We start from the raw sequence: 17,961 nt of genomic DNA on the forward strand, positions 1-17,961 counted from the left end.
AAAAAAAAAAAGCCTTGACTGGGGCACTGATTTCTTTGTGTCCCTTATAGCATGTAATAAAGTGCCTTCATCTGATCCTTCATCCCTGTAAGTGAGGAAAAGCTGGGAAATAAGATTAAGTGAACAGAACCAGCTACATAATTTGTGGGCCCTTGTACAAAATGCAAATATGGGACCCTTGTTCAAAAACATAAAAAGCTACTAAACTATAAAACTTTTTCTTTCTTCTTCATACCTCCTCTGTTCATGCATATGCACCAGTGTTGCATCAGATTTCACTGAAAAAGCACCAATTCAAAGATAAAATTAAGAATTTCAAAACAGTTACAGCAGATCATTAAACCAGAGAATCAAAATCTGCAAATCTGTACAGGTGAGACTCCCAGAAAGATGAGTTTATAGCTGAGAGAGAGAGAGAGAGAAACCAAGAGAGAGCAAGACCCAGAGATGGAGAGAAAGACGGGGAGGGGACAGAGGGAATGGAGAGGGAGGGAACTGATTAAGGTATTCTCTACTCCATAAAGTAAAATCAAACCTATCTATTGCTCTAATGTTGCCAGAGCCTTGTGTTATCAATGATAATTTAAAGGGGAAAAAGATATAAAATTAAACCTAGCATCTAGCATATTAAGTTCATCATGTAACTCCTCCACTGTTCAGTAGTTCCCCAACATATTTGGGTAAAAATCTAAGTTTTTGAAATGGTTAAAACACTCTGCTGATCTGGACCTGTTCTACCACTCTGTCCTCAAGCCATACCATTTCTTCCCATTTCACTCTATTCCAAACATGCTGGGTTCATTTCTGTTGCTAAAAAATGTTAATCAACCTCTTGTCTCCTTGCCTTAGCATTTTATCTTATATTGGCCTGGAATTTTTCCCCAAATGTCCACATGATCCATTTGCTTATTTTTCTCTTATTTCTTGAAGTTCTCTGATTAACTGGCACATATTAGAGGGGACCTCTCTGACATTCCTAACAAAAAAATCTGTCTTTCCTTCTCTGCCTCTTTCTCTGTCTCTGTCACTCTCCACTCCTTCTTCCTTCATCTCCTTCGTAGCATTTATCATTACTTTTCATACTTTATTTATTTATCTATTGCCTTATCACAGTATACTATACCATCATGTAGTATATGGTCAATAAATATTTGGAGGCATGAATAAAAGGTATGAAGAAATATAGTCTATAGTCACTAGAGCTGTAGAACAAAGAGATAGACAAAAGAGGTAGAAAAATTTAATTAACATTAAGTATCAGTTCCTGTGAGAGATCTTTCATAGATACTGTCTACCTTAATAAGATTTTTTAAAAAAGCAAATTAAATCCAAAATAACCATAAGGAAAGAAATAGTAAAAGCAGAAATCAAAAAAGTACAAATGAACAAGTAATAGAAAAAGACAATGAAAACTCATTTTCTTGAAAAATCCACGAAGTTTATAAACCTGTAGCTAGAATTATCAAGATAAAAAGAGGTAAGACACATTTCAATATCATGAGTGAAAGAAAAAGATCACTACAGAGCTTACTGATATTGAATGAAATTAATACAAACACATTTATGCCCAACAAACATTTGATTAACTTTGACACTATAGATAATTTCCTTGAAAGACATACACTACTAAACAACAAAAGTTCACTCAATATGAGAGAGAAGTAACAGCATTATATTTTTTAAAAAGTGAATTTTTAATTAAATACCTTCTCATAGAGAAAACTCCATACAGAGATGGCATCACTGGTGAATTTTATCAACATTTAAGGAAGAAGTAATAAAAATCTTATACAACTCTTATAGAAAACAGAGGAAGAGAAACCTCATTTTATGAGGCCAGCATTACCCCAATAGCAAAACCAGACATAGTCAGTATACGAAAAGAAAACTAAAGATCAATATCTTTAATGGTCATGGGTACATAAAATCTTTATTAAAACATTAGCAAATCTAATCCAGCATTATGTAGCAAGGAAAATAAAGCATGAACAAGTATATTTTGGTATGGCATGTTGGTTTAGTATTCACAAATCAAATAGTGTATTTCATTATCTTATCAATACAAAGAAGAAAAATCATATTGCTTCAAAAGATACAGAAAAATAACTTCAAAAATTGAATATTCATCCATGATAAATAAAATACCCAGCCTATTAAGAATAAAAAGGAATTTCTTCAACCTGGTAATGGTAATCTAGGAAAAATACACTGCTAACATTATACATAAGAGTAAAAGACTGAATGCTTTTTCTCTAAGACCAGCGACAAGGTAAGATATCCATTTTCACTACTTCAACTGAACATTGTGTTAGAGACTCAAACCACTACAGTAAGGTAAGAAAAATAAATAAAAATTTTACAAATTGGAAAAGAATTCAAGTCATCTTCACATTCAGACCACAGCAACATTGAAAACCTAAATCAATCAATCAACCAGTCAAATAAGCAAGCAATCAAGCTACAAAAAAGCTACTAGGCTACTTAGCTTAGAAAGGTTGCATGACACAAGGTCAAAACAAATTAGATTGTGTTTCTATATACTAGCAAGGAACAATTGAAAATGAAAAAAAATTTAAAAAGCACTGTACAATAGCATTCAAAGATATAAAGTAATTAGGCATGAATTCACAAAATACTCTGCAAGTTACAAAACACTGCTGTGAGAAATTGAAGGAAACTTCAAGCAGTGGAGAGCTATACTACATTCATTCATTATAAACTGGCAATTATTCTCAACTGATCTATAAATTCATTGCAATTTCAACAAAACTTCTACAGGCTTTTAATGTAGAAATTAATAAGATGATTCTAAAATGTATACAGATGTACAACAGATCAGGTGTAGAAAAAACAATTTTGAAATTATGAACACAGTAGGAGGACTATGACTACCTGCTTTTGAGGCTTATAAACTATCTGTTATAAAGCTACTACTGTAGTCAAAGAAGTATAGTACTGATGTAAGGATACAGCTATAGATGAGTGCAGCAGAACAGAGAATCCAGAGGAAGACATATATATATGGGCAACTAATTTTCAAAAGTTACCAAGGTGCTTCAATGGGGAAAAATGAGTCTTCAATAAAGGGTCCTCAAGCAAACTACATATTCATATAGAAAATAATAAACTTTGACCCTCATCTCTTGTAATACATACTAATTGACTCAAAATGAGTCACAGACCTAAATGTAAAAGATAAAACTAAAATAAAATAAAACTTTAGAACAAAATATAGGAGAAAAACTACAAGGTTTTGGGATAGGCAAAACTTTCTTAGGACAGACAAAGCATTAACATGAAAAATAATTGATAGATTGAACTTCAACAAAATGACAAACTCTTCAAAAGAGTCTACAAAGAAACTGAAAAGGCAAGCCATAGAGTAGGAGAAAGTATACACCAGGGGTCCCTAACCCCCAGGCGTGGCAGTCCGAGGCCTGTGAGGAACTGGGCAGCACAGCAGGAGGTGAGTGGCGGGAGGGAGAGCAAAGCTTCATCTGCCGCTCCCCATCACTCCCCATCATTCGCATTACCGCTGGTATACAAGATACATGTATCAAACTTTGAATTTGCATGATGAATATTTTTTAAAATGTTACAATTGAAAATTGAGTAACAAACCCAATCAAAATAGGCAAGAGATTTAAACAGACACCTGGCAAAAAAGTTATCTAAGTGGACAAAAGGTACATGAAAATACTCTACATCATTTGTTATTAGGGAAATGCAAATTAAACCCACAATTAGATACCAATACATACTCATTAAAATGGCGAAAACTGAAAAGATTTACCATGCCAACTGTTGGTGAGGTTGCGGAGCAACTAGAACTGAAGGGAATATAAATTCTACAACGACTTTGTGAAATGTTTTTGGCAGTTTATTAAGTAACAAAACACATATCATAAAACCTAGCAATTCCTATCCTAGGTATTTCTGCAAGAGAAATGAAGATATATGTCCCCAAAATACTTGTGAACAAATCTTCCTAGGACATTTATTCAGACATCAAGGACATGCCCTATGATTGCTTTTACTTGAAACTTTAGAAAAGAGAAATTTAATTTATAATGAAGAAAAGCAGATCAGTGGTTTTCTGGGGTTGATTGTAGGGGCTTGAATTGACTGCAAGGGTACATGGGAAACATTTTTGGGTGCTACAAGTATTCCATAGTTTGACTGTGGTTACTCATTAAAATACACACTTATATGGGGAAATTTTATTGTATGTAAATCAAACTGAATTAATTGTATTTCAAAAAGATTCCAGGGTGAGTTTTTTGTATATGATCTTAAATGAAGTCCACTAATCACCTCCGAATTTATCACATCCTTCCATATCCTGTGGTGTGAACTCTACCTAGGCAAGTCCTGAAGCTGAACTAGTCATCTTAGCCCCATTCTCAAGCAATCCTTCTCTTTACTAAAATTCCAAGATGCCTCGTAATAGAAGCCTCAAATTTGTGGAGGAAAAAAAATCCTGTCCTCACATGTAGCAGCAATTCTGCTGTCATATTTCCTCTGGAAATAACTTTGCTGATATTAAAGTTTGTATTTAGAAAATATACTCTGTTTAAGCTATTCATGACTCTACTGTATTTCAAATGAGAATTATATAATTGAATACGTAAAAAATTGAAATGCTTAGAACTCTAGAAATAACCTATGATTATATTCTATACAACCTGAAGTATGTTTCAAGAGGATTCAGAGAGATTTATAAAGAAATTATATCAAAAATATAAATTTAAATTTAAATTATTTTCAAATGTTTGCTCCTCCTCTTTTCTGTTCCCAGAAATTACCTTCTCTGGTGGGTCCATAAGCATGGAATTAATCATGAGGGAGTAATTATGGTAATATAGTCTAGACTAGACAAGTCACACAATTATTGATCAATTTCCTGTATAAAACACTAAAGTTTACTTTTATTTCCATCAAGTCAAAGACATTATAGTATTTTTTTTTTTTTAATGATCACGTTTGCCCTTATTAGAAGTGTTTGTACTTTACTGTAAAAGTCAAAACTCAGGTAAGTCTTATTGACACTCCATCAGAAAATGATGCTGGGATTAAAGTAGAATGTATCCAGTTTTACATCCCATAAAAGTGAGAACTACATGATATGTGAGGTGGCTGACTCCACTCTTTAACATGTTATCTAGACAATTCATTGTGGTGCCCAGCTAAATGATACACATATTAAAGTGACCTTGTTAGACTGGTTAGCTTACAATCTACTGTATTTGTTTATATATCCAATTAAAAACCTTCGGTAAATTTAGGGATAAGTGGGGGAGGGATGAATTGGGAGATCAGATTGACATACCCACACTACGATATATAAAATAGAAAACTAGTAAGAACCTACTGTATAGCACAGGGAACTCTACTCAATACTCTGTAATAGCCTATATGGGAAAGGAATCTAAAAAAAGAGTGGATATATGTATATGTATAAATGATTCACTTTGCTGTACACCTGAAACTAACACAACATTGTAAATCAACTATACTCCAATAAAAATTAAAACAAAACAAAACAAAACCTTTGCTAAATTAAGCATTAATCATGATTTTCTTGTCACATATTTTTAAAATTTACATTTATGACTTAGTATAATATCCATTTGTTCAATTATTCAAACTCCAACATTGCCATTTTGGGTGTTGTGAATTGTCTGCAGAATTTTTATTTTACTCAAATAAGTATAAGTAGCTGGAGATATCCCTATTGACTGTACATATGAACAGGCTCAACAGCTTACTGTAATCACTCTAAAGAGTATAAGACTTTGCCTAGACACAAAAATTCAATAATGAACATGTTTTATATACTGAAATTGATGAGAGAATAAATCCAGGTAGAGTCTAGATACTTTGCAGCTTGTTACTTGAAGTCAAATTCTCTTTCCTTTCATAAAGTATATTTCTTGACTATAAGTGTCAATCCACTAACAATATTCTATGCATGCACTAGAATAATGCCACCAGAATGGTGAGGAAAGAGAAGTACCTAAAGTCTAAAGAATTTGGAAAAGTATAGCATCACCATTTACCATCCCTAATTCCAATTCCAAGTAATATAGCTACTTATATAGCAGAAATCCATACAAGCAATGTTTTAAATATATACTGGTAAACTATTTTTATAGTGTCATTTAGGTTCCTCAATCAATTCTGAAATGTTTTGTTAATATCTATGCCGACAAACATGTCTTTAAAATGATGGATAAAGTCAAAGTTCTTCTAAGATGGAATTTTATTATCTTTTTGTAACTCAGCTTGTTTTAAATTATGTTTAGTCACTTGATAAATGCTTCTCCTGTTTTTCTTTTCTCAAGAGTAAAGAGTAATGGAACGGTAAAAAACACTGTATTTAGGGGCTGAAGACAGCATCTACTACGGGTTGATCAAGTGAGATGCAAAGATAAATTGAATCCTATTCCATCCTTTCAGAATTTAAAACAGGGTAAATACTGTCACACAGGTATAAGGTTCTATGAGAGTAAAGAGGAGGAAGCATGCAGCTTATGGTTTTGAAGAAAACTTTTAAAGAGTAGGACATACTTGAGTAAGAAGTTACCAGATAGAGACGGGGAGGAATGGCATTTACATCAGAGGATACAGAAACAACAACAAGGAAATACAAGAAAATCTGGAAATGGCAAGTATTCTGACAACATATGTCTGTGTAGGTGGTCGCTTGTGGTTACGGGGAGGGGAGGGACGTGTGTAGATTGCAGGAAATGAAATGGAACCATTGCAGGACCATGGTAACTTTATGCTCCGGATAATGATGAGCTCTTCAAAGTTCAGCAGAGGAGTGAAGTACATGTTTTGTTTTTAATTTCTAATTTCCAATATATCACTGTGCACTGTAGACTTTGGGTGGAAAGAAAACTTGTTGGGGCCTCCCTGGCAGTCCAGTGGTTAAGACTCCAGGCTTCCACTGCAGGGGGCGTGGATTCTATAGGCCAGTTAGGAGTCTATGGCCTGGGGCCAATAGACGAAAAGAGTTTACAGAAAGAATAGGAATGAAAAGGAATGCATACAAAGATTTGAGAGTAATTTTAAACCTTGTTATAAGCACTTTACTCACAAAAGTAGCTAGTAAACTTTTCACTGACTCAATACAGAGACACTACAAGTATTTCAATTCAAATTCTTATTTTGCCCTATGCAATTAAATTTTCTCATACAGCCAAGGGCTACACTGTTACCTCAGGAAGCAATGCCATTTTTTTCTCATCCAAGCTTTCCACCTCGTTATCTAAAAATGACTCATCTTGTTAGGATCACTCACACTCTAATACATCATTATGCTTCTCTTCATTTTCCCACCTAGGTCAGAAGTTACTTCTCCTTCTTTGCTCTGTGTTGTATTACTTACACTTTCTGTTCTAGCTCTTATTTTCTTTGCTGCCTTTACTATCTTATAGACTCCTTGAGGGTGGGCATGATGCTGTATTTGACCATCTGTGGCAGATTTCTTTGATCATAAACACTGGATAAGTGTATGTTGAAAAGAAAAATAATTGACTCAAACTCAACCCTAACTTCATAATTTTATCTTCAAGTGATAAGAAACTGCCATGTGATACCTGTTACAACATAACACAGAATCCCTAGTCTATGATTTTTTATGGGTATATTCATCTTTATTCATGTTTATATACAAAAGATAAGCACGCCTTTGAATTCCATCTATAAATGTGAGAGATAATTCTTATTCTCAAATATATTTGTGTACAATGCTTCACATTTATTTTATTGTAATTTTGATTAGGAAGAGTTTTATCATAACATCTAGGTTGATTTATTCAAGTTATTCATTACTACTAATAGCAAACTATTGGTTACAGAGAGTTTGACTACATTTAAATAACGTCATCTCAAAGACTAAAATAGAACACTAGAATGAAGTTTATACTTTATTGGCCTGTAGTTTATTGATACGACTGAGTTATGAGTCCTGACGAGTTATTCTAACTGTACCTCCATTATTAGGGTACTTTGATGTGAGACCTTGATTCTTAAAAAAATGCAAGTCTTTAACATGTGGTCATCCATAATTTCATAAACACTACAATACTTTATACCTCAAAAGTATGATAATATTTCCCCAGACATTACAGTTATGATAGATGGTACTTTTCAAAAATGGCGGCAACAATATTTCTAGCCCCACATTATATAGAATCTTGCCTCTCTTCCATCAAAGGTTGGAGTCTATGTCCTCTTCCCTTGACCTTGGAAGAGCCTGTGGAGGCAATAATAGAGTGGCACTATGTGACAGCCAAGTTCAGACATGAAAGCAGTAAAGCTTCTGTCTGGGTCTTGTTCTGGATGCCTGTCCTGGGAATGCAGCCATCATGCTGTGAGGAAGACCTGCTACATGGGGAAGTCTGCGTGTCTGAGCCCCGACCCAACAACTAGCACCAAACGTCAGCTGCATGAGTGTAGGTCACATGGCTTAGAGACAAGACTTCGTTGCCAAGCCCTAACCACGTTACAGATTTATGAGCAAAAGAAAATGACTGTTGTTTGAGGCCATGCAAGATTGTCAAAAAGCAATAGTCACATGAGCAAAAGTAAATAAAGCATTTGTAAGAGGTACATCTTGCTTTATAGAGTATTTCCTTGTAATGTGAATGTGAATGTCACCTCCAGAACAGCAGTGCTTGCTCTGTTCGGTTGGCTTCTGTATTCCTGGTGCTTAGAACAGGACTTAGCTCAGAGTATTCAGTACATAAAATAATAATAAATTTATGATGAGATCCATATAAATCAAGGATAATAAAGGCTTTTGAAAAACATATGCAATCAAAAATGTTTGCAAAGTGAAATTTGTCAAAATATTCCCCAAATTTATGAAAATATTAGTATACTTAAGAATTAGCAAAAAAAATTTTTTTTGTATATTTAGAGCTATAAGAAACTCAAAATGTAGTACATACCCTTTTTTTTACATTCATTTCTTATTTTGTTTCAAATATGCGTTACATATGTTGACCTTCAACACTACTGCTAATTTAGCAGACAAACTTTTGACTTAGCTGTCTGTATTTGTTCATTTAATTTTACTGTTACCTGAGGTACAGAAATTTATTTAATATCTCAAAAATATGACACTATATTTTAAGCTGTTGACACAGTATTTCATATTGCATACAATACATAAGTGATATTTTTCATTTTGTAGATGCATTATATTTTGAAACATATAGGGTAGTTCTTAAGCTGACAAACACCCCAAACATATAAAACAAAATGCTAATATCACTGAGTAAAGAATGCCAAATTTATCACCTCTTCTAATATTTATCCGAATTTATGAATAGGATAAAAGTGTCTATTGCAAGGAACTGTTAAGTTGAAGAGAATTTCACCATGATTTTCTTTTGAAAATGTAGAATACCAAATAGCTAATTGGTGACTAATTTTCCAGACTAATAAGTTACTAATGATAACATAAATAATTTTACTCAGAAGTATGAATAATAAGGATAAAAACCTATCTTATTCTTTCACTTTCCCAAATATCCATTGAATCCTTCAATTTTATTTATACCTCATCTTGAATACTTCCTAAAGTATTAAGAAGTGATACTAAATAGTAGGGCTTCTGAGATCTACCTTCTACTTGTATTTTCTGACACTGCTTTCCTTAAACTTACTGCTTAGGAAACAATGAATGAGTTGTAGATCCCCATTTGATTCCTATTTCCATGCTTTTTTTTTTTCTTTCTTTTTTTTTCCTTCTGTATCTTCTGGCCAGAAATGCTCTCAATGCCATCTTCACTTGACGAAATTTGGCTCAGAGAACTTAAAACTCAGTTCAGAGGTGTGTTGGGTGTCCCCAAGACCACCCCCATTATCAGAGATTGGCTGGAAGGACTCACAGGAGTCAGCAGATAGGCGTACTCACCACTAAGATTTATTACAGCAATGGGCTAAGACTACATGGCTGGATCATATGGGAAAAAGGCACAGTGTCTGGAGGAGTCCAATTTCCTACGTCTCTCCATCACATGAGGCGTCACACAGAGTGTACTCTTCCTTCAGTAACAAAATGCAGCAACATTTGTGTGATGTTTCTACCCAGAGAAGCCCATGAGAGACCTAGCTGGGGCTGGTCATGCAGGCACCCTCTGCCTAGCATGTACTAACATTCCAGGCTCCCAGGAGGGAAAAATAAAGTGTTCAGCATAAACCATATGGTGTGCATTGTCTAGGCAGAGTGAACCTTCGTCTGTTAACTACTGACTCGGGGCCGAGTTTCCAGGTCCAATCAAGGGCCAATCTTTCAAGCAGGCCTTTCTAAAGGTCGCTGCCTCCAGCCTGCTGGGGTAACTCTTGTCTGCACGTGAAGTGACCTGCGAAGGATTTAACTGATTCCTGGAGAGGGAGATGCTGATCTTCAGTGCTCCAGGCCTGGATATCTCTTAGTACTTCCTACTTTGGAGCACCATTACTCGTACTTCTAGCCCTCTCTCCCACATTACTCCTGATACTTTTTCACATGAAACTTTGCTGAAAATCTAAATAATAGAGCATCAAGTTCCTTTACTTGAAGGTTTCAAGTCTGTGCAGTTCATCCCCTCTCCCATCCCCTTTCTATCCTGAACAATTCATCCCTAATATCAGTAAGTAAGGCTGAACAAATATATGTCCGTGTGTCAGGTGGAAAGGAGGCTGGTTGAGCTGTGGTGCTCCCACACAGGGTGTCAGGGATGCATGAGGAAAGGAGGGATTCCACAGGGTAGGGGAACCTGCATAGGATGTTGGAGCCCAAGTATGATGAGGAAGGTGTCCCAGTGGGGAGGTAACCCAACATGCAGTGTCCCAGCCTAGAGGGGTGAGGAGGGCAGCCTAGCAGGCGGAGGCCCAAGAGAGGATTTGGGATCTTGGGGCAGGAGCGGGGGGGGGGGGGGGGAACAACATACAGCGGGAGGGGGGCAGTGGCAGCTGTGTCTGGTAGAGAGTATTGGAAGCTAAATGGGGAAGAGTGGCAGAAATGAGTGATTGGCTCCACAAAGGAGGATCAATAAAACAAATAAACCTACCTAGGACAATGAGAGATAGGACAATCATTGTCAGAGAAAGACGCTCCAACCATGGAAAGGAAGATCACAAGAAGGTTGGATTGGGAGTATGGGAATGAACTCGTGTTTTTTACGATGGAGAGAGACAGAGACAGAGAGACAGAGGGAAAGAGAAAGATTTACATGTATATATTTAAATTATTTATAACTTAATAGGCAACATGTCTGTTGCTATTCTCTGTGGTCCTACTTTATGAGTACAAGAGAATCTTAAATTTTTTTTAATGCTCTTTAACCAAATAGTCCATTGGCTATTTTGATGAAAATATATTCCTCTGTTAGGGAGAGAGACGTTATTAAGGAAATAGAATATGAGCACCAGTGAAATGTATTATGGCTCTTGATCGCTAACAGGTTCTTACAGTTTTTTATTTTCCCTCTTTCAGGAGTAAGTCACTGCATCAAAGAGAACTAGAAGTGAAATTAGAGATCTAGAACAGGATACTAGTGTCCAAATGTTTAATATCAAAATATAAATTTGTAGAATGACTGGAACCGTAAATTTAGGGCTTCCATTAAAGCCATACTATCTTGTGCATATAACGCTTACTGCAACCTCTGTCTTAATATGCCATTGTAGAAGGTAGTGCCTTCTTTCCCTAAATAAGTTTTCCTTCTGTTTCCCTGTTTCTCATACTTATTCTCCCAGTCACTGGGCTCACAACTGGTGGCACGTTATCTTTTTCTCCTTAGCTTTCTACGCTCAGCCTTCAAATAATCATACGTGCTACATTTTTTTCTCATAATTTGTCTTACGTTCACCCTTCATTTACCTTTTATTGTACACTTTATTTGAAGTAGCTGGGTTTTTTTTTTACTTTTAGTCTTTTCTCTTTTAGCTTTCTCCTGCATGCAGCTATAATTATAAATGCATTTGTTAATCTTCTCTTTAAATCAATTAGAGAACTAGACACAGACAGAAAGTGTTGGAAAATCTTTTCAAATTCCTTTCTCCTCTAACTTCGCAATTTCTTTTCCATGCAAGCAATACCTGCTTCCCCTACAGGACCTTCACCTCACATCACGTATTATCCCAACTTCTTTTTTCATATTTTATGTTTTAAATGTGTTTATATATCATGATATATGTTTTAAATACTTATGTCATTCTTTACACCTCCTTTTTACTATGAAATCTTTTGCTAGGGTAGAAAAGCTGAGCTTTCCAAAATGTTCTATTCGGAGTACAATTCATATTTCCAAAAAAAGGTATTGAAAATTAGACACCTATAAACATCAAAGGCAATTACTTAATTAGCATTCCAAGCTTGCTGCCCTCCCCAAATCTATATGCACAGAACTCTTTTTAAAGTCAGTAGGAGTTCTGTCCCAACAAAGGCTTCACCCAAGGGGAAAAGAAAAAGAATTTAAACATAAATAAGTAGAACAGATTTTAATAAGCTCTCTCAATAAGTATTTACCTGAGGGACTAGAACAGCTGCAATGTAAAAACCTGTTTAATAACCCTCTATTAAATAGTTTTCTTTGTTTAAATTAAAATCCAATGCAGGCTAAGTTGTAAACAAACAAGATTTACATAATATCAATTTCTAAAAGTAAGGTAATACAGGGATCTTCTATTAACCAAATATTTTTAAGTACTGTATTGTTCTGCTTTTCTTTTCACTCTAGTATTTTGAATGGTTTAGTAAAGCCAACTACATAATTGTGTATAGAAATAATGAAGCAAATATACTTTGTGTAGCAAAGTGGCTTGCTAGAGCACATCAAGTACTTTTAAAGAAAGTAAACAAATTAATTGCCAATTTTCTCACAGAATGTGGCTTCTTAAATGATGAAAACCTTATAAGACTTCTTTAAGATTTTCAACAACCGTAAACTATTGAAGAGTAATTTACCTTCTTTGCCAATGTTAGTAACATATGCAAGAATTTACCTTCCTCCGGTTTCAGAAAAATAAGGCTTTTGTTTCTTCAGAACTCTCACTGCTTCTTTCTTATTTGTAGTCACAATTCTCAGTTTATGGCACTGGAATTATTCCATAGCAATTAATCCAAAGTTATAAATATGATAATGAGTCCAAGAAGCAAATTTATACGGTCCTTCTTATCTTTCCTCTTTTCCCATCTTTAACAAATAAACAGTTTCTCAGAATAAAACACTTAAGGAAAATATTCTGAAGTGAAACTGACAAGCAATGCTATCTTCGAACTGAAAGAGATTTCCATGCTCTTTTTCCACATCCCAGATATCAAGCTCCCTAACAGCAGGTTGACCTTGAACAGCTTGGTTCATGCTAATGTCCAACTTGGTCTTGCACATCTTAAGCGCAGTAATACCAATGTGTTAAAAACTGATTTTTTCCCCTCTTTTTCTATTATAGGAACAACATGTGCATCACCATTTATGAGATCATGAATATTTTAACAACAAAAGTATATTCTTTATATTAAAACAACCACTGTTCCTTCATAATGACAGCCATCCCATGAGGCAGAATTGAAGCTATAACATGAGGGTCAGACTTTGTACATCTATTTACAAAATTTATTAGCCTTTCGGAGTTCCAATCACATAGAATGTGACAGGGTCTCAGGGCAGCATTGTGGGAACTTTGAAAGTCTAGTCCATTTTATTATATAAAATATATTTAAGATTTTCTGTATATGAGGAATAAAGCTTCTGAAAATGGGTTATTTTTAATAGGAGATGTTCAAAGTCTAAAACCTAAAGAAGGGACAATCCTTTGAAGAGGATTTTGAAAAGGACTTTGACAGTATTAATAAAGGGAAAAAGAAGTTAAGCTCAGGTTGCCAACTTATCATTTTAATAGTGGTCTAAAAAAAGACACAGGGTCATTACCCTTTCCTTGATGACCATATTCTAGGGACACTGTGAGGTATCTGAAATCTCAAATATGTTTTAGGCATTTAACTAGGCTTACCTATGCTGTGACTTTCTCATGTCCCCTATATCTTTCTAGTATGTCAGATTTTATTTCTCTGAGGAACAAAGGCTGAAATAAAAGAGAGAGAGACAGAGAGAGAGAGACGGCTTCTGTACATCTTCCAATGAATAAAGAATCCAAACCAAAATTACCATTGGAAAAGTACATTTGCTAAACACAAAATAATATGGAACCTAGAAAGTTAATAAAAATAAACTATATATTTTTCTACGGAATCATAGTTTTTGTGAAATGTCTGTAATTTATGATCAAATATTTGAAGGTAAAAATGTTGATTTTTTCTTAATATTTAACACTAAAACAAATGTGTTGTATTAAGAAAAAATATGACACATAAAATTTGAAGTTGCTAGACCTTAAGGTGTAACTCACAAAATTTCAATTACTGGCTAAAGGTTTTGCTTATTTTTCCAGTTGATTGAATTTCTTTCTTAATTCAGGACTTTTTTTTTTCTAGTAAGAGTATACTATGTTAAAATAACCTAATACAGGGTATTTAGGAAATGGGTGAAGGTGGTCAAAAGGTACAAACTTCCAATTATAAGATAAATAAGTCCTGGGGATGTAATGTACAGCATGATGACTATAGTTAACAGTATTGTATCATATATTTGAAAGCTGCAAAAATACAAATATTGTATATTTGAGAGTAGATCTTAAATGTTCTCATCACAAGAAAAAAATTGTAACAATGTATGGTGATGGATGCTAACGAAACTTAAAATTTTATTGTGGAGATAATTTCACAATATATACACATATCATATATCAATCACATTGTATACCTAAAACTAATACAATGTTATATGTCAATTATATCTCAGTAAAAACATAAAAATAAAATAAAATAACCTAATACAAACTCTTAGACACAGTTGTCTGAGAAGACATTCTAAGAATGTAGTTAGATATACTAAATATATATACATATATATAAAATCTAGATATTAAAATTTGCTTATAACTGTGAAAAGTTAGCATAACTGATTAAAATATGGGATGAACAGATGAAGTGCTCCCCTTCTCCATGGTCATAGACTGACTCCCTGCCCTGGCCAGAGACCTCCCAGAGATGTGCCATGGGGGATGAGTAAGACAGTATGTATTGAATACCTGTCTGTGCAAATTCATCATCAGTACAAAAAACAACAAATTGGCAAAGAGAATTAACTATTGCAGATATTGGTGTTTATAGACCTAAAGGGATATGTGATTTAGGGTCAGAAGACCTGGGAATGAGAAAGTTTTTGTGACTCAGATGTACAATATAATCTTGGAAAATCACATAACCTCCTTGAGCTTTGTTTCCTTTTGGCTAAAGTAAACATAAGAATAACACCCACCTCACAAGGCCTTTTTGAGAATCAACTGTAGTAGGTACATTGAGAAAGCACTTTTTTAAACAGCTATACACATGTGCATCATTTGTCTCATTGTTAAAGTAATTTGTTTTCCACTGTACATCTTGGTATTAGATCAGCTTGATTCTCTATGAATCTTTTAGAGAGTTATCATAATAATCTATAATGGAAAAAAGTACATATTAACCATCTGATTACTCATTCATTCACTCAACAAACATTCACTCTATTTCTACCGTGTGCCAAGTACAATGGCAGATACAGAGGTTACAGAGATAAAAGACCACTGCCTTCTCTTAAAGAGGTTACAGTCTAGTGGCCAAGAACAAGAAGGAAAGACAAATCTCATCTCATCTATTACAGCCTCTGATGGAGCACTTGAGGTGGACATCATTTTGAAGAGGTTAGGAAATGGTTCCTGGCTCCTGAGCTGAATACTTGAGACTTGGGAAAGAGGCTCATGAATCAAAACCCAGAATCAAGATAAAATACACCCAATTGTGAAAACTAAAAATAGCTGACCAAGACTGTGACTAAGCTAATATTAAGATATCATGAGATGAGACTTAACAGGTAGAAGAAGTTGAGACCCTGAAGGGTTCTATATTCTCTGCTAAGGACTGATTTCTGAAAAAAGATGGAAGAATACTGAAAGGAGTAGTGACATGATTACAAGTACATTAAAAAATAAACAAAAACACTGAATAAAAGACATACAGACTGCAAAGGAATAAATAATATTGACCCTATCTTCAGGTAACATGATTTTCCACATAGAAAACCCAAGAACTAATAAGGAAGTGCAACAAAATTGCAGCTACATGGGACGAAGTGAGAGAGTGGCATGGACATATATACACTACCAAATGTAAAATAGATAGCTAGTGGGAAGCAGCCGCATAGCACAGGGAGATCAGCTCAGTGCTTTCTGACCACCTAGAGGAGTGGGATAGGGAGGGTAGGAGGTAGACACAAGAGGGAGGGGATATAGGGATATATGTGTATGTATAGCTGATTCACTTTGTTACAAAGCAGAAACTAACATACCATTGTAAAGCAATTAAACTCTAATAAAGATGCTAAAAAATATTTAAAAAAAAATTGCAGTACAAGATCAATACACAACAACCAATTGCATTTCTATATACTAACAATGAACATATAGAAACCAAAAATTTAAAAACATACAATACTATTTACAATTGCGCCAAAGAAAATGAAACACTTAGTTACAGATATAATAAAACATGTACAGGATCTGCAAATGCCGATGAAAGAAATTAAAAAAAAAAGAGACCTAAATAAACAGAGAGACATACTGTGCTCATGGATTGAAAGACTCAACACAGTAAACATGTCCATTCTATTAAAAAGATTTATAGTTGTAATGCAGTGCCTATTAAAATCCCAGAAAGGTGTTTTGTAAACTTAGACAAGTTAATTCTAAAATTTATATAGAAAGACAAGGACCTAGAATAGCTAAATCCATTTTGCAAAAGTGTAATTAAGTGGAAGGAATAACTGCTTCACATTAAGAGTTAAGATACAACTACAGTAATCAGGAAAGAGCGGTGTTAGTGAGAGGATAACACATATCAATGGAACAAAATAGAGAACCTAAAAATGGACCACAAAACTATACCCAACTGAGTTTTGAGCAAGTTGCAAAAGCAATTTGATACAGAAAGGATAGGCTTTTCAAGAGATGTTGTTGAAGCAACCAGCTATCCATAGGCAAAAAAAAAAAAAAGAAAAGAAAGAAAAAGAATCTTGCCCTAAACTTTATATCTTACACAAAAAATTAAGTCAAAAATAGATGGACTTAAATTTAAAGTGTAAAACTATAAAACATTTAGAAAAAACAGAGAACATCTTTGGAACCTACGACTAGGCAGAATTGTTAGACTTGACACCAACAGCATGATCCATACAAAAAAAATTAAGAAAGGGAAAAATTCATTACACTATTCTTTCTGTTTTTATGTATATTTACAACTTTCCATAATAAGTTTTTGCTGTTTGTTTTATAAAAAGGAAAATTTGATAGACTGGACTTCAACAGAGCTAAAAAATCTTTTGCTTTGCAAAACATCTTGTGAGGAGGATGAAAAGACAAGCTATGTATTAGGAGAAAATATTTGCAGACAACATATCAGACAAAGAACAATTGATAGAATATATAAAGAGCTCTCCTAAGTCAACAGTAAAAAAAACCCAAACCAAAACAAACAATCCAATTAAAAAATGGGCAAAAAATAGGAACATACATTTTGCTGAAGAGTATACAGATGGCAAGTACGCACATAAAAATATGTTCAACAAAATTAGCCATTAGAGAAATGCAAATTAAAACCACAATAAGATGTCATTATACACTGTCAGAATGGCTAAAACAAAAATTAGTGGTGATGCCGAATATTGGCGAGGATGCTGAAAAACCTTAACTGGTGGTACATAAAATGATGCAGCCACTCTGGAAAAGATTATGGCAGCTTCTCACAAAACTAAACATATACTGTCCTGCCCCTAGGTTCTTCGTAACCAATTTTTTTTTAGATTCCAT

This window comes from Eschrichtius robustus, chromosome 8 (assembly GCF_028021215.1).
Source record: "Eschrichtius robustus isolate mEscRob2 chromosome 8, mEscRob2.pri, whole genome shotgun sequence".
Classification (NCBI taxonomy): domain Eukaryota; kingdom Metazoa; phylum Chordata; class Mammalia; order Artiodactyla; family Eschrichtiidae; genus Eschrichtius; species Eschrichtius robustus.